This window comes from Vulpes vulpes, chromosome 12 (assembly GCF_048418805.1).
Source record: "Vulpes vulpes isolate BD-2025 chromosome 12, VulVul3, whole genome shotgun sequence".
In the NCBI taxonomy this organism is placed as follows: Eukaryota; Metazoa; Chordata; class Mammalia; order Carnivora; family Canidae; genus Vulpes; species Vulpes vulpes.
The window spans coordinates 58,245,474-58,264,763 of NC_132791.1; the positions used below are offsets into that span (position 1 = coordinate 58,245,474).

General features: G+C 41.0%; 1 long non-coding RNA gene across 1 annotated transcript in view; it reads right to left on the reverse strand.

The window, feature by feature from the left end:
• Positions 1–19,290, reverse strand: part of LOC140594591 (uncharacterized) — a 148,466-nt gene that overhangs the window by 88,086 nt on the left and 41,090 nt on the right. The window lies entirely within an intron of this gene.

The window sequence follows — 19,290 nt, forward strand, 5'->3', positions numbered from 1 at the left end:
TGTCAGTCCAGGAGAAGAACAGTTGGTAGCACACACAGCCTTCCCAGATGACGGGACGGATGTGAGGCCATCACATCAGCATGACTATGAGTCATCAACAGTTTCTGTCTGGAATTGGGACAGCAAGTGCTGCAACTCTGGGACTGTATTAATGTACTTGGCTGCAAAACCAAACATGAAAGTGGGAACATCAGAGATGTTTGTGTTTGCTCCTGAGATAACACCCACTTTGACTTTGCATAAAATGTGGAGACATTAGGTATCCAAACACTTCATGTCAATGAAGAACGTTCAGAAATACATTCATTACAGCACCAGCGTTGCAACAGATCCTCTCGTGCTCTCTCCAGTTATCTCCGCCACTGGCAGACAACTCTTCCTTTGTAGATTCTGAAGGACAAGAAGAAGATGAATTTGCCTACCTAGCAGGCTATCCCAAAGGAGGGACTGTCTCCTTGAGCCAGTACTGACAAAGACCACTGGGAAAAATCCCGGACAGTAATAACTTGGGAAGAGGCGGCTTACAATTCCATAAAGAGGGTGAGTTGGCACATCCTCTGACACATGAGAAAGAACCACAGTGCCTTGAAGTCCAATTTCAAACAGGTATCACAGGGGCATGGCTGAGAAGTCATGGAAAATGACAACCTCTTCAGTGAGGAAGAGAAGGGAGATAATATTTACTGAATGACAGTGACAATGGTCCTTTGTTAAGGACATATGCAGAGAATCTCTGCAAACGTGATACCATTTATTTCCATAATAACCCCGTAACAGATACTGTTTTGGTTTGCTGGGGCTGCCATAACAAAATATCACAGGCTGGGGGACTACAACAACAGCAATTTACTTGCTCATAGGTCTGGAGGCTGCAAGTCCAATATCATAGTTCCAGCAGGGTTGGCTTCCTCCGAGGTCCAGCACAGAAGCAGCTCTTCAAGGCTGCTCTCTTTGGCTTGCATGTGGCCAGACTCTTGAGGCCACTTCATACAGTCTTCCCCTGTGCATCCCTAGTGCCTCTCCCGGGGGCCCAATTTCTTCTTTCCTTAGAGTTGTTCTTTTGGGTCCAATTTCCTCTTCTTTTAAGGACATCGATCACATTGGATTAGGGGCCCACCTTAACAGTTTTAATCTAACTAAATTCCCTCTTCAGAGGCCCTATCTCCAAATACAGTCACATTCTTTTTTTTTTAACTTTTATTTTTTTTTTATTTTTATTTATTTATGATAGTCACACACACACACACACACAGAGAGAGAGGCAGAGACACAGGCAGAGGGAGAAGCAGGCTCCATGCACCGGGAGCCCGACGTGGGATTCGATCCCGGGTCTCCAGGATCGCGCCCTGGGCCAAAGGCAGGCGCTAAACGCTGAGCCACCCAGGGATCCCTACAGTCACATTCTAAGGTATGGTAGGGTGGAGGGGGGAGCAGTTAGGACCTATGAATTTGTAGGTGAGTTGGAGGAGGGTGGATGGGTGGGAGAGGCCACACAATTCCGCCCATAAAAAGGACTGTGATTCCTATCTTACTGATGAAGATTTTAAACTCTGTTGTGTAACATAGCCAGTAAATCAAGAAGGCAGGATTTGAATTTGGGTGTGCATGACATCAAAGTCTATCATCTCCACCCTATGACACTGCCTCTGAAAGCTGATGAGTAGTGCCAAGATGAAGCTAAGAGTGACATCTACATCAGTATTTATAGGCTACTGCTAGGTCTACAAGGTATACCTGATTTACTGAGAAGCCTGCTTTGAAAATCATAATAAGTATGAGTCCCACAGTCATGGATTAATTTACATTTTATTCCTTTGTTACTATAGAAAATTTCTCTAAGCAACAGAAAAATCTGTAATCCGCCCCAGCACAGGCACATACCTGCCCTGGCTAATTATTTGAGACACTGTTCCAAGCTATGCTCCTAATTAACAGTGTGTACGGCTTATGCCAAAATACAGGCCCAGTGTCTCCTACAGTTTGTAATCCATCTGGTCTCCTGACCCACGATGCCAGCGTCAGGTGTGGTTGCTGTCCGAATGTCACCCCTCTTCCTGCATGGGGTGGGAGGAGGGGTCTGTGGTAGGTAATGAATCAACAGCACTCAGCCAATTCTCTGAACTACGTGGATATGCATGGCTACTTTTCTCTCATGATTAATTACACTTGCTTTCACAGGGGTATTAATTCACTTTTATGGAGAGCTTTTCTGATTTCTGCTATTAGAAAGCAAATATCAACAATCCCCCCCTCCCCAGCTCAGAAAGAATGGAGTCCAGATCATTGTAGGTCATCACAATCATCAAAATCCACAGCTTGCAAGACAGGATGGCTACACACAGAAGGGTGTGTGTGTGTGTGTGTGTGTGTAGATACGTGTAATATGCGCAAGTATGAACATAAACATAAATTTCGTATAATTATGATTTTTCTCCTTAAGATAACTGTATGTCCTTTTTTTCGTGTGTGCTACCTATTTCAAAAAGCCTACTAAAATAACTGTAAAAGCAAACCAGATACTGCACATTTTCGATAATAATACAGTCAAAAGAAAGGAGCAGGTAATTGGAGACATATTCACAATTAGACATAACTCTCCTCAAACAAAGAACGACCCTCAGTTAATTAATGTTTGCCAAGCACTTTAAAATCATACAATTCAAGATCCTAGACATTCCCACCTAAAGATAGGGACATAAAAGGGGCGGGGGGAGCTGCTCAGACTGGCTTGATCTGCCTTCTTCAGTTATTCATCAGATTTACCAGAGAGGAGGGAATAAAAACCACATGCACACAAAGTAGCTGGAAATAAATTTCCTTAAAAGCCATTGCTCTGTCTCAACCTCTCATTTTTCTTTATGAGTGAATGGGGAATAATTCTTCTGAAAATCATTTCACAGGAGCAGTAACATCAATTCTTAATTATTAATACCACGATTTGTTATTTATTAAGCATCAACAGTGCATTAGATGTTGTACAAAACACAGATAGCTCTGAGTCTTAAATCAAACCAATTCACTCAGAAATGTGTGTCTTTAGCGTTTCCTTTCTTTTCTTTTTTTTGGACGGGAATTGGGCAGTGAGCTGGATAATGAGGTGCTGCCTGCCTTGGAGGGAAGTGTGTTTTCTAGCATCGAGGTTTTATCTCTCACCAAATAAGAGCAGAGCATTTGCCCAAGAATCAAAGATTCCAAACTAGGGAATGGACCTCAAATGATGTCATACCCTGTGGCCTCTGAACTTGCTGACCTTAGTAAACGCACCCTGTTATTTTTATATATCCATTTACATGTTATATACATAAGCTATTGTACCAAGATGTTATGATCGTTATGGAAACATATAAAATGCAAAAAAAAATTTAAAAGATAGCATGTAGATAAAATGTTTTAAAATAACTTGTTTTAGGGGATCCCTGGGTGGCTCAGCGGTTCAGCGCCTGTCTTTGGCCCAAGGCATGATCCTGGAGACCCGGGATCAAGTCCCACATCGGGCTCCTGGCAGGGAGCCTGCTTTTCCCTCTGCCTGTATCTCTACCTCTCTCTCTCTCTCTCTATGTCTATCATGAATAAATAAATGAAGTCTTTAAAAAAAAAAGGTTTTTTAAAAAATAAAATAAAAATAAATAACTTGTTTTAGTGTATTTTGTTAACAGGAATAAAAAATTTTGCTCTTACTAAAAACATGCCACCATTGATAACATTTTTCTACTGAATAATGTAATTGAATACAAATCATTAATTTTTTAATTCTTAGTTTAATACTTTGTGATACAGGGATTTGGGTTGGTGCAGCTTTAGTGACTGCCACTGCTGTGGAAGATGCTTCTCAAAATACATCCATCCAAATGGGGGGAAAATACACTGCTGGCTGGGCTTGCTAAATCATGGAAACTCCTTTATTAGGTAATCCCTACACCTAACATGGGGCTTGAACTTACAACCCTGAGATAAAGAGTCTCAAGCTCTATGGACTGAGTCAGCCAGACGCCCTCCTCATGAAAGTTATTTTTAAAGTCATCCACCAATTATGTGAACATTTTTGTAAAAGTTTGCTAGTAAATTTGTATGTATCCTGCTCTAGCATTTGTTCTTGTCAACAAATCGAAACTTACTATATTTTTATATATTTAATAAATGAGTCCAAAGTACACTGAATTCTTCATTTTTAAATCAGTTTTGAAATTCTGTTACTATGTTTTCTATGTTTGTGGTGTTGTGGTTTTTAAAATTTACAAACTTCTGCAGTTTTGGCAACAAAAACAATATCAATGAGGAAATGTTTCCAGACATTACTTTTAAAATGCTTTCTCCATAGCACAAGCTCCTTCCAAAAAGTAACTGATTTTGCATTTTCAAAGAAGGAGTATATTAGTTTAGTTGATTGATTAAATGCTTTCATTTACACTCTGCTCTTTCACTGACTACCTGAGTGATCTTGGGCAAGTTACTTTACCTTTCTGTGCCTCGGTTTCCCCATCTGTCAGGTGTAGTTAGTAGTTCCTACTTTTTAAGAGTGTGTGAAGAGTCATTGGCTTGACCCATATAAAATAGAACCATGCTCAGCACATACTAAAACTTATACAAATGAAACAGGTTAACTGTATTTCATTTTTTGTTTTTTAAGTAGGCTTCATGCCCATTGTGGGCTCAAACTCATGACCTGAGATTAAGGTTCACATGCTCTACCAACTGAGTCAGGCAGGCACCCTGAGTGTGTTTAATTTTTCACAAATGTCTGCTAAGAGTCCTACAACCAACAGCTACTTGTCATCACAGTAGGTCAGCATAAATGCACATCTGTCTTTTTGTAAAAGAAGAAGAAGAAAAGAAGAAGAAGAAGAAGAAGAAGAAGAAGAAGAAGAAGAAGAAGAAGAAGAAGAAGAACTTTGAGTTTGACTGTGCTTTAATTATTTTTGACCCAAGATAACCTGCAAACCTTTCTGTGACACAAAAGTTTGTTATGGTTATTTCCCATTTCATTCAAAATACTGTCAGGATTCTACTGTTTTCAGTTCTGTTATTTAAGATAATACAGTCCATAAATTTCTCTAACTGGACATAATAAACTACAATATATGGAAACAAGTTCATAGGAATGAATCAAAGAAGACATGGCCACAGCTTTCAGTGGAGGAGGGCTCCTGCTCTGATTGCCATATTATATGTGATATCTCAGATATGACACACATTTTGTACATCATTAGACATCAAACAGTAGTAAGCTTACTTCCTTTTTTACTTCTATATAAAACATAAGTATGAAGGAAACATCCTCTTTCTTGTACCCTTCACTGTAGAGTCCACTGATCCAGTCCAAAGGTTTTCCAACAGAAATTCTCTGAATTCCACCCAGAGCTGCTGAATCACACTCTCTGGTTAGGCCTGCTTCTCATCCAGCAACCAGCCTGCATTAGTCTGGCAACAAGATGACTATCTAATCTCTCCACAAGGGAGGCTCCCTTACCACAGGAGAAGAAGATAGATGGTCATCTTCTTGAACATTTCTAGTAACAAAGAGCTTATTACTTCCAGGGTAGCCCATTTCATTTTTGGAGTTAATTGTCAGAAAATGTTTTCTTCTGTCTGCCTGTCATTCCACCCACTGGTGTATTTTGCTCCCTGGGGTCACACAGAGAATGATTCACACAATCTCTTCTGCCTTGCCCCTCTATATCCCCCAGGCCCTTCCTCTGATCCCCACTTGACTTGTTTTCTGGGATGTTCTTCCTTCCCAAATCCCCCTCCCTGGCTGCTTTCATACTTGGAAATGTTGCTTCATAGCCTGTATGTCATCAGATTAGGTCAAGATGCTGTGAGTGGATGACCTCTTCCAATGCTGCTGCAGTGGCATCATTAATGCCAAAGACACTCATCACTGCCAGCTGAGGGGCATGTGTTCTCTCCATTTGGGTGCTGCATGTAGACACACTACATATAGTCATTGATAATAAAAATACCTTTCATGATTGAGTGGAGGTATTTTCTTTTTTTTTTAATTTTTATTTATTTATGATAGTCACAGAGAGAGAGAGAGAGAGGCAGAGACACAGGCAGAGGGAGAAGCAGGCTCCATGCACCGGGAGCCCGACGTGGGATTTGATCCCGGGTCTCCAGGATCGCGCCCTGGGCCAAAGGCAGGCGCCAAACCACTGCGCCACCCAGGGATCCCGAGTGGAGGTATTTTCAATCCTCATCAAGACATTCTCTGTGTTTCCATGTATAAAATATACTGGTCCTCAAGATCTGATATTGCCTATTTTGTGTCTCTCTTTTAGTCTTGTTTCATACCATAAAACATATGGCTCAAGACAAACAGTAAACCTAGAGTCAAGGCAGCTAGTAATACCCAGGCCAGTTCTACTGTGTAACTTTTAGCAGGATACGCACCCTTTCTATATCTCTCTATGCTCATCAATGAAATGAGAAGCTGAAATGGCTATGCTCCCAACCTGAGAAAGTTTTAGTGAGAATAAATGACTTACAAATTATAAAAGCCTTTTAAATGGTTTTAAAGAGTTATAACAATAATATTTTATTATTTTTATTATAATTATTGTGCAACCTGTAGGCACTTAATAAATACTAATGGGGAAAGGAAACAGGTAAGTGATAAAGAGCAGACTGAATGATGACAAGAAGGGAGAATCAGAGAAAAGATAAGATATAACATCAATTCCGGCTTTTGGTACCTTAAGCTAGTACCTGTCGCTGACGGCAACACAGAAAGAATCATGATGCTTTACGTCCAGTGCAGTGTTTAAAGAACGCAGGGCTTAGTTTCTGGTGAGGAATCATCTCACCAGAATTCCTGTAGCTCCATGTAGTTAATGAGCCAGCTAGCAGCACCTGTTCAGAATTTACCTGAGAAGAAATGTCACGGGTAGGAGGCATGAGCTAAAAGGCAAGGCTCACATTTATCAATACGCATTGCTAGTCTTCCGGGGACAGCAAAATATTTAACTGCTGAGCAGCAAATACCATTTGACTGTTTAAGTAAAAGGTAATGATTAATATCAAGCAAAAAGTGTGTGCCTTTCTACATTTTATTAAATAAAATACACTAATGGCATACGTAGGAAATAAAATTGCATTTTCGGCAAGGTTTTCATTCTCCTGTGAACTAAGCGTCACAGGATATTTGGTTCTGCATGTAGCCATCCATCCATTTATTTGAACAAACACTCTTAAGTGAATATTATGTGCCAGGCTTTATCCTACATACAGTAGGACTAAAAAATGAATAACTTTATAGTCTGAGGACGAGGGGGTGGTGGGTAATGAGAGACAGAGAGAGAGGAAGAACAACTTAAATGCAATATGACATGCTAAAACACAAGTTGAGTCAGGATGCAATGGGCTCAAAGGTAGTCTCTTTAAGCAGTGGATGAGTCAGGACTGCAGATCAGAGAAACTACTCTTGATAGTTTAAGTAGGAAGAGATCTTAGAGAATTAGGTGCTAATAAAATCATTGAAAGGTCAGGAGGAGCAGTCTCCCTGCTGAGCCTGGGGAGCAGTTCTGAAACAATACTGCAGAACTGCACCCCCAGGGGAAGCTGCCCTCTTGGGCACCTTCAGAAAGCTTGAGAAGCCAGAGGCTGTCAGTGCAGTGCTGCCTCCAGCAATACACCTCATTATCAGCTCTGCAGGGATGACAATTGTTCATTCCTGCTAAATCCTTCCTGGAAGATAGATAGATAGATAGATAGATAGATAGATAGATAGATAGATGATAGATAGATAGATAGATAGAAGTCTAAAAGACCACCATAATTCTCGCCATTTAACTTAATTCTGAACTTAAGTCTTATATGAATCCATCCAATCATCGAAGCCTGAAATCATATCTGGAGCCCTAGCTGCAAGGGAGTCTCTTTGCAGCCTTGGCAGCCCAGGAGTAACAAGAGGAGTTGTGACAGTGCAAACACACCCAGCCCAGCGGAGAATGTAAAGATGGAGAGATTATGGTAGAGAAGGCTAAGGGCTGAAGCTAGGAGGATCCACATTTGTGTAAACCTAACCAGCATTAGAACTATATCCCTGATGAGCTATGAGCTATGAACAGAACCAAGGGCCAAGGACAGCATTTTAATGTCACCATATTTTTGGTCGTCATTGTTACTGACATTAACACTAAAGTCAGATCCACATGAGTTGGTGTTCTGGCAGACTGAATATGAACTCAGAGTCAAAACACTGCGACACTCTTTCTAGCTCTGCCTAATGAACATCGCTGGCTTCAATTTTTCCCATCTGTTAAACAGGGATCATTTTTATGATCCTCTACTAATAAGTCAGGAATTAATAAGAAACAGAAACATTAAAACTTATCATCTTGGTGTGCATCATTTTACACACACTAGCGGGATATTTATTTAATAGGGAAGGGGAAGCTTCCCAGTATTTGCAGAAACTCACCTTGTGACCGATACATTCTTTTCCTAATAACACAGAATTATAGTTTTGTTTGGATAATGTTAGATTAATGAATGCCCAATAAAGACTTGTTGATATGAAATTAAAATGTAAGCATCGTGGAATTCAGTTTTCCTTGGAAACATATACCTCTTCTAGCTTCCTTTTCACAGCTTGCTGTGGAAACCTGCCACCATGCTGCACACATTGACTGGCAAAGTAAATAAATGAGGGAACTGGAGCTTTGCATTGTTTGCTGAGCCTTGTGCTCAGCCAAGGTGACTGCTTGGCAAGCAGAGTAATCTTCTGTTTCTCCGTTTTCATGAATACCTAATTCATCTGGTCACAATAGATGTATTTCATGCCGTTTGTAAAGCCACATGTTCTTTCCCTGCAATAATGGCCTCCTCTGCCCCTGCTTAGAGACCAAGAGGCTGAGCAGCTGTTGAAGGTCAAGCTACCACTGGGTTCCCAAGTTATAGCACACAGACGGTGGAAACTATGTGGTGTGTAAAACACCTGCGGGAGCACCGGTGACCTTAGATGGCCAAGAACTTTAAACACCTCCCTCCCTCTCTCCCTGTCTCTCTCCCTGTCTCTCTCCCTGTCTCGCTGTACTTCTCTTTCTCACCCGCCCCGGTCTCTCTCCCTATCTCTCTCTCCTTCTGTTTCTCATCCCCCTCTCTCCCTCACTCTCCCTCTCTCTTTCTCCCTGTCTCTTTCTCTCTCTCTTCTCTCTCTCTCCCTCTCCGTCCACTCCTTCCCTCCAGACCAAGAGAAAAGGAGAATCCAAGCAAACCGTAAGAGATAATATACAATCAGATAAGCTTCTAAAACAGGTGGCAAGCAGAGAAAGTACAATGAAACACAAACTGACAATTCCATTTGATTGGATTTTCTGCCCTGCCATCTGCATTTGTTTGACAGTCAAGGATGATCAGAAATGAGAGTGGTGTGAAACCAGGAAGCCACAAATAACCCCAGAATTAGACCCTGGTAAGTAAAAATCTGGGAGTAGATGTCTTCAAAGCAACTGTCCACCTCTCCATAGTGGAAAGAAAGAATAATTCTAGGTTGAGAGCTTTCCCCAGATGAATGGAGCTAGTAACATATGTCTCTGCTGTGTCTCTGTTTTTCCCTTTTTACACACATGCACACACCACATACACTTGAGAAAAAGAGTAATTTCACAAAGATGTTCTAGGCCTTCACCAATTAACAAGTGCAAAATAAGAAATATGACTCTACTATAATTGAATTGTCACCGGCAGTACAAGAGGGCAATGCCAAAGTTTCCTTGTACTTATAATGAGGTTTTTCTTATATTCCATGTCTTTTGTTTCATCAAGCTTATGCCAATTACTCCCGCCTGGTCTCTTTGACTAATGAGAATAACTGATCCCCACATAGTTTCCAACTGCCAAAGTCTTGCTATCCTTTAGTCTTCCTGCTTTTCCCCAGAAAGTAGATAACACTTTTGATTTTATAAAGAATCTCCTGATCACCATTTCAAGAAATATCTTCTGAATTTTGGCCAACTTTGACTTACTGGTATTAACAGAGTGAAGTGTTTAAAAGTTCAGAATGCTTTACGTCTGCAGAGTAACTAGCACCCACAGGCTAGGTCAAGTTGAAGGACTTTTTCCCTCTGCTTTAGTCTCCTGTGGCAGCCATTGAGAGTCTGTATAGAGCTATAAGAAGATGCTCCTGGGCTTAGGGTGGGGTCAAAATCACACAAAATCCTCTTATATCGGCTGGCATACTGTGTTTAAAGGGTTGTTATGAAGAAGAATGAGGGCAGAGCGGAAATTACAGGAATTATGGGGAAGAACACCATACAGAGCTAGAGAGCCTGACACATGGAGCCAGCCTGGGGTTGAACTTCAGAGGCCCTTACACCAACATTTTCTGGGCCATCTCAGGACTCCTGGCCCTGAAGAGGCGTGCCTTCTCTGTGGAGGACACACTTCCTCTGCAGGCAGGAGTCCTGCTGTTATGGCTTGGTTCTAGAAGATACCAGCTGATTCTTGAAGGCTGAAGAGGATGGCTGTCCAGTTTACCAAGAGGGTCCATCTGCCCTAAGCAGCTAGAGGACATAATTTCCCTGGCATAATGCGGGGGCGGGGGGGGGATGCATGGGTTAGCCAACTCCTTCATGGGTACCAAAGAGCATGATCCAGCTCCTCCAACCAATAACCCATGCAAAATTCACAAAGAAGAAGACCCGGAGATTTCTTATCTAAATATCCAAACATAACATCGTATTGTATTCACGGTCTCTGGGTAATTGCTCTGCTTTTCGCTTTCTTTTGCCTAAGCAGTCTCTGTGCCCATAAAGTACCTATAATACGGCATGAAAGCTTCCACAGAGGCACAATGTACAAGCCACAAAGAATACCTTTGCCAACTGCAATTTTTCCCATTCTCCCCAAACTGCTTACAGAAAACAAAACAAAACAAAAAAACCCATATACATGCCTTATTGATTATTCTAACCATTTGCTAGTTACTTAGGTTTTACAAAGTTTGCATGTGTCTTAAAAGCACATTTGTGTTAAACACCAATGTAAATGAAGCACAGAAATGAACGGAGAGGCTGTCATGCAGGATCCAGGATCGTAGCTCATGGAAGTGATAGTTCCTCCCCATTTAGCTATTTCACTCCAAGGACATTAAACTATTATCAAACCGTCTTCGCTTCCAGGCCTCAAGGACGGATTTAATTTTGTACGACTCTCAGACTTGATGGCTAATGGCAATAATACTGAACACAAACATCTGGACTCACTACAGGAAATCATTCCCTTCATTTTGAGAGCTGGGTGCAAACCTGAGTGAAAGGCATGGAAGCCCTCCCGCCAGTGGAGGAATGAAACAGAAAGGTTTCCTGTGAAGTGAAGAGGGAGACCGACAAGAGATGAAAACTGGACTTTAGAGGATAGTCTCCTGACACCCAAGTGGTAATCAATTTGGAATTTTTTAATTTAGAAAAAGGTAGGTAAAGAGGTATAAAATATAGTATTCTTCATTCTTTCCTAAAAGCAAATCACAAAAACTCTTAGTTTCGCCAAAATCATACCCTGTACACTAAAAAAGGGACGATAGGAAAGATGTGGAGGAAGATTTTTAATAATAATTGTATTTTTAAAAAGATTTTATTTATTTGACAGAAAAAGAGAGAGAGCACAAGCAGGCAGAGGGGCAAAGGGAGAGGGAGAAGCAGACTCCCCACTGAACAGGGAGCCTGATGCAGGGTTTGATCCCAAGACCCCAGGATCATGATCTGAGCCAAAGGCAGACACTTTACTGACGGATGGAGCCACCCAGGCGTCCCAATAACAATTGTATTTGAAACCCTGGTCCTAGCCTAACAAACTCCCATGCTAGAGATTGTGGAAATCCAATCTATCTCTTCATACCCGGTAAGGAGAGGGATTTACAGCCATAAAATTACTCTTTTCATCCTCTACCGAATTGATATTCTCTCTGGGGTTTCTGGTGGTCACACTCTTTATGGCAGAGGCCCCGACATGGACCCAAATCCTTCTCAATGACTCCCCTTGTCACTTGCCCCCTCATCACTACCACCTCTCCAAACACATGTAGCAGAAATTTCACTGAAAAAGTGGGAGCCTCAACATGAGTATGATAAGGGACATGTTCTGCAGGCTGTCACATCTTAACATTGAAAGAAAAGCCCTAAGGGAGGCACCTGGGTGGCTCTTGAAAACCATATTGGTCCTTTTAGCAATCCTACTACCAGCAATTTCTTAGTGTTTGTAGCCAACCCTAGCTGTTTAAGCTCCCAGGATTTTGCTGATTCTTCTCACTTCTCTCTCTTTACACCTGTTATGCATTGAATTATTCCCTCAAAAAGATGTATTCAAGTTCTAACCTCTAGCATCTATGAATGTGACCCTGCTTAGAAATAGAGTCTTTGCAGATGTAATCAAGTTAAGATGAAGCCATTAGAGTGGTCCCCGATCCCATTTGAGTAGGTTCCTTCCAAGAAAAGAAGAGGCACAAAGGCACACAGGGAGAATACCGTAGATTGGAATGATGCAGCAGTGAACCAAGGAACACCAAGGATTGCCAGCCACTACCAGGAAGAGGCACAAATCTACCCAGAGCTTCATGAGAGAACATGGCCCTGCTGACACCTTGATTTCACACATCTAGTCTCCAAAACTCTGAGAGTATAAATGTCTGTTATTTTAAGCCTCCAATTTGTTGTATTCTGTATTCCCTCAACCCTGGGAAAATAATACAACATCCCCCTTCCTTCCCTCTCCCTCCCTCCCTCTTTCTCAGCAGAGATATTTAACATCTCTTTTATTATCCTGACCTATCCTCAGATCCTCAACTGTGACCCTTGAGCAGCTAATGAATGTATTTTCTTATTCAAGGACAGCTCCCTCCGCAAGAGAAATTCTGGTGCCAGAGGTCAAGAAAATATTGTTTTTGTCCACTACCTAGGGTGTATTTAGATTATAAAAGCAATCCAAGTGCCCCCAGGAGATTTGGGGGCCAAAACAAACTAGTGGCTGCTCGTGATCAAATAAGCAGACCCTTTTGCTTCACCATCATTGACAGCTTTCCGTTGTCAAGAGGGATGAAGTTGTGCCTGCTTATCAGAGCCTACAAAGCTAGAGTGAACTGGCCTCTACCTCCCTCTGCCTCAGCAGTCGAGGGACTCTTCCCTCTGATCATACTGGCTTCTCTCAGTTCCTTATTTTGAACACAGCATTGACTCTGCTGCTCCTGCTGCCTGGACCTCCTTTCTCCAGACCCTTGCCCCAGCCCCTTTTGGAGCAAATGCCTAATCACTCTCTGATCTCAGTTCAACTGTACTGTCCCCTGAGATGCCTCTCCTGCCACCCCAGGACTGAATCACATCCCCCCAGTTGCAGACCTTTATGGCACTCACTGCTTTTCTCTAGTAATGCTTATTAGTTTTTAATTACAATAGAAACTCTTTTAATTGAGCTCCTGTGGAACGGGGTGGTGGTGGGGATTAAATGATGTTTTCAAATCCATCTGTAAAATATATTGACTGATGGCCTGGAGCGTGATAAACGCTTGTGGCTTCTGTGGTCTAATACCCTCATCACTTCTATCCCCACCAAATAAGCTCTAGCCCTTCTAAGAGGGCGTTGCTTTTGTTATCCAACCTGTTTACCCCAGTTGTACTTGATTATAATTATGTAGTTTAATTAAATATCTCATAAACTGATCAAATAGCATAAAAAGAGAGTTGCTATTTCTATGAAAAATAGGTTAAATGCTTTGGAAACACTTGAAAAAGCTTGGTGGGTGGGGTGGGGAATGGCTCTTAGATTAGTGGTAAGACAAGCATAAAAGACTGGAGAAAAAAATGATAAAAATCTGAATGAACTCAAATTACTTTGCAAGTGTCTTTAAGTTCTTCCTCCACATTAAAGTATCTGAAACTGGAAATTGTAGATGATATGCATTTGAGTGAACTTTATGCAAGAAAGAGAACTTTATCAAACTTGGCAAATAAATGTTCCTTATGTATTTTAAGTAAAAAATAAAATTTTATATGTATACATACATACACTGTATAGACATACATATATAAAATGTCTATATACATATATAAATGTATATATAATAGTAAATATATTAATGTGTATATGTGTGTGTATATATAGTGTGTATATATATATGTGTGTGTGTGTGTGTGTGTGTGTGTGTGTATACACAGTTGACCCTTCTTGAATAGCATGTGTTTGAACTGAATGGGTCCACTTACATGCAGTTTTTTTTTTATAAATACAGTACACTACTATAAATGTATTTTCTCTTCCTTATTATTCTCTTAATAACATTTCTTTTCTCTAGATTACTTCATTTTAAGAATACAGTACATAATACATATAACATACAAAGTATGTGTCCATCCATTGTTTTTGTTGTCTGTAAGGCTTCTGATCAACAGTAAGTTAGTTAAGTTCTGGGAGAGTCAGAAATTATATGTAGATTTTCAACTGTGTGTGGTGTGGGTGCCTCTAGCCCCCTTGTTGTTCAAATGCACATGCACATTTTAATGATTTCCCACTTTAACTGTATTTCCCAATTATCTAATCATCTATTAGTTTTGTTCTCACTGGAGAAAGAGCCTTCTACAGTATATATTTATTGTTGTAATCATCTGATTAACATCCATCTCCTCTGCTTGACTGTGAGTTCCATTATGACAAGAGGCATGTCTCTTTGGCTCAACCCCAGAGTTCTAGTGCCTACCACTGCCTCATAGTACATATTCAGTAGGCACTATTCTGAATAAATAAAAGATAATTTCACTTAATTTTGTGTTGTGCAGACATAACAGATAATATAGCAAAATATTTAAGCATATTTATGAAAGATGCTCAAAGCAGTGAAAAAAATCATCCCTCAGAATTCCTCAGAGCAGTCAGTGTTAACTTTGACTCGCTTGAAGACTGTTCAGGGTATTGGGGCCTATTTGAGGACAGCAGTGTCTTTTCTTTCTGATGGATAAGCTTACTGCCCTGTTTTATCTGAACAAGATTCCATGGATGGGTATGAATCTGAACCAGGGAACAAAGGAAACACATTTTACCCTTTATTCCTCTCTTTATAGGAGAAATCTATCCTCTACCGTGATCCAGGCTTAGTGAACATAACAGATGGGTTTAATCCATAAAAATGAAAAACTTTTCCCACTTCAACTCCATTTCCTGCCTTTCTATGTAAAACAAAACTTTCCCTGAGGAAATGATATAAATGCACTCACAGGTTCTTAAAAGATCCCACATAGCACAAAATATTGCTATGAAGTACACCATGTTGCTTTTCATTTACTTAAAAAAAATATGAATGTGGTAGTAGAAAAAATATATATATAGATAGGATTTAGGAAATGCTTTCCAATCCCTGCTTCACTGTGACCTCCCTTCCTAAGCTTCAGTTTCTTTGTCTGTAACATGGGGTTGGTAAAATACATACCCTACCTATTTTACAGAATTACTGTAAAGGCTTTAATAACATAAGATACATGAAAACCCTTGAAATACTACAAAAGGTGATACAAATGTTTACTGTCGCTGCTACTACAAGGTCTCCATGCCATATTTCCTGAAGAGCTTCTGTTGCTGCCTCCCTTGTGCCTGGCAGGCTACACACAATTCATTTCCTTTAGCGCAGACCCAAGCAGTCTTGTGTGATTGCACTTGAGTGTATGATGCAGGCTACTGATTTTGAAAGCAATAATGGTTCTGCTCCAAAAACACCTTCTGGGGAAATCCATGGAATACTCAATCCACAACTCTCCCCAGATTCTTTTCTAGGCAGGGGGGTGAGGGGGAAGGGCGGGGGGGTGGGGGGGTGGGGAGGGAGAGGCATGAGTCAGGGCCCCTGTTAAAAAGCACAATGTCATTGCCAGTATGAATTTAAACTTTAACAGCTTTGGTATCCATCTGTAAAATGTCACTTCTGTTGGTTCCATCCTAGCAGCTCAAACGTAGAAAATCGCAAATCCACCTCCTTCAATAAAATATTAAAGTCCAGAGTCTCTGTATAATATATGTACACTCAAGCTATACTAATTTATTCTACAATTACTTTTATTTTTAAGCATTTTTTATTTGGCTCTTATACTACATAATTAACGATGTTTACATGGAAAGGTTCTTTAATGTAAATGGCATAAGTGGATTACTGAGAAAGTCTTAAAACAAATAAACAGTTTTCTCCTTTTAAAATTTTCTTCATTCTCCTCTGGCACAAGAGTGGAGTTTTTTAAATGTCAAGCGGGATATAGAAATCAGGCTTCTGAAGTCCATTCTCCCCTGGTAAGACAGGTTTATAATTCTGTTTCCTGTAATGGTTGGCCTGAGGGGGGTCAACAGTGACCCTGCTGACCCAACACATCCAGACTCAGAAGCCTGTCTTTTCTTTGGGAGGTTGCCACGGTTTTTCTCCATGACCTTAAACATAACACAATATCTGGCCCTTACAGATCATTTCCTGCAGAGTTTGCTAGGGATGAGACACTCATGAGATAAATAAACAAGTTCACTATAAAGACCTGAAAAAGACCAGGAAAGAAAATCTACCAGGTTTCTAAAAACCTTCTACCAACATGATTACATCAATATCACGCAACTGTGGCTACTACTGGGACTGTCCCTGCTAGTCAAAGTTCAGATGGTATGCTTTTTGAGTAGCAGTATGGAGCCAGTTTACTGTAAAATAGAGTTGGCATGACAGTCATATGTAACATACTATCTTTTTAAGGTATTCTCAAGGGAAAGCAGTGACATCAAAAGCCTTTCCTCTACTCCTGCTTTCCCAGAGGCAAAGCCAGGGGAACGGGAGTGAAGATGCCTCCCTTCACACCACACACCCAGCCCTCAGGAGGCCTTGTGGGGAAGCCTGGCTCCAGATCATCTCTGGAAGAAAGGTGACATGTCCTCTAAAGTACCCTTCAGGTTATCTCAGGAGTTGCAGACCAGACTAGACCAGCAGGCTTTCTCCAGGGCAGACTTTAGTCTCAGAACTGACTGTAGAGCTGCCAGAAACTTGAGATCTAAGAGGAAAACTCAACCCAAATGAGAGATTTTGACATCAGTCCTATCCACAGTCCCAGTGTATAACTTCGAATTAGAGCCAAGATAGGTCGAACGCCTAGAACAAGATGTTTTGAGTGAACCTAACTGTACAAGACCTGTCACTGTTCTAAGACTTTCATGTTCTCTAAATGCTCTTACTTTCACATCACTTCAAACATGTTAAAACATGTACACATCCCACAATTATTTTGCCATAAAGAATTTTATCATTTTACTTTTGAAATTACTTGGCTAAAGTAACTAATTTAAAATATGCTGTGATTTCTCAACACTTGTCATGTATATTTAGGAACTCTTAGTTGGTAAGAGCATCTCATCTAAAAACTGTTTTTCAAATGTAATGAAATTGTTATGAACACTAAATCCAGCAATTAATGAAGCTGACACAGTATTGTATTTTGTGATCACTTAATAAGCGTTGATTAATTTTGCTTTGGCAGTTTTCCTTTTCTACTTTTGGAGACTATAATTTTTCCTGGTTGGACTCCAAACATTTTTCCAGACAAGCTCATATGCCCAGCACTGTGAGCCCAGTACCTGGAGGCTAGGCTTGCTTTCTGGATTTGTAGCATTCAGCCATGCACTCCCTAAAGGACTGGGCAAGAACAACAGTGAGTTCTCAGGGATATCCAGCCATTTCCTGGAACTTGTGCCCTCAATGCAATCATGTACCAAACCTCATGCCATCACCTGAAAAACTTAACAAAGTCTTACTAATTAAACTCAAATTTTGAAGATTTTTGTGAATTTTTGGCTCCTTATAGAAATTTACCCATAACCAATACTAAAAGACTTCACTGATGGCCTTTGGAAAAGTCATTCTTTTCCTTCACTGACTGGATGAAATCAGGTTTCATAAATCCAATTTATTTCATTTTCCAATAAGAGATGAGATGTGGAAACTGATTTGAAGTTGCATTCCTAGGAAGCTTTTCTATCTATCACTCCACAAAATGTAAGTTATATGTGTTCCACCAAGGTGTTTATTACTAGACTCAAGATAACTTCCTTAAAAATACTATATCAGTAACTGTTAGGTGGAATGCACTTTGTAGATTGACTCCCCCTCCCCCACCACCCAGAAAGGGATTAGGTTTTATCAGAGTGTATCAACTCAAAAATAATCATAGGTAGTCTATTGATAGTCATAAATTCCCCTCTTTTGCTACCAGCAAATGCTGGAGTGATAAAGTACAAATCTGAAAATTCTACTTTCTAGATGTGTCCTCAACAATATCACATCATCAGTGTGGTTTGTTTAGGGGATGCATTCCTGACCTTGGTTTGTTTTGTATCTGTTTTAAAATCAGTAAATACATATTGAGTATATAGTAGTAAGCTCATGGATACTGCCGTCAGGATGAGATGGGATTCCATCTCTGCCATTGTTTACCTCTGACATTAGGGCAAGCTGTTATTTTTTTCATCTGCAAAATGATACCAATAATGCTTAAAAGGATGGTCCTCAATTTTAAACAAGTTAATGAGTGCAAAACTGGTGTTAGCAATCCATGTTAGCTTTGAGCATTACTCTATCTATCATTTTCTATTTAGAGTACCACCATTCAAGCTGCTACACCTCGGTCCTGAACTACTTAGTGGCCTCCTGCCTTCCCAGCTGGTCCTCTGCTCTTACCTATGCCAGCCCCTAATCTTCTTCCCAAAGATGAGTGATCATTTTGGTAGGGAAGGGCTATCAGTTCAAGTCCCTTCCCACACACAAAAACAGAGTACAACAAAAACTCCTCCAGCTGTCCTTCACACAAAACTGAAACAAAAGGGGCGCCTGGGTGGCTCAGTGGTCGATCATTTGCCTTTGGCTCAGGTCGTGATCCCAGAGTCCCGGGATCGAGTCCTGCATCGGGCTCCCCGCATGGGGCCTGCTTCTCCCTCTGCCTATATCTCTACCTCTCTCTGCTCTCTGTGTGTTCCTCATGAATAAATAAATAAAATCTTTAAACACACACACACACAACAAACCCCTGAAACAAAGGCCCTGCATAGCCTGGCTCCTGCCTGCCCTCCGTAGCCTGTTTTCTCCTCTCCCCACTCCCTCCATCCCTGGGCCATACTGTTTAGTCTTCCGTGCAAGGCTGGTGCCAGGCTCCCTCCAGTCCCACCCTTCTGCAGGCTGGAGAGATCGGTCCCTCTGCCTCTGCCCGACCTGGCGCTTCACAACCCAGCCCCAAGGCTACCCCTTCAACTAGATCACCTCCATGGGCTCACATTCCTTCCCTTTCGAAGCACCAGCACCTC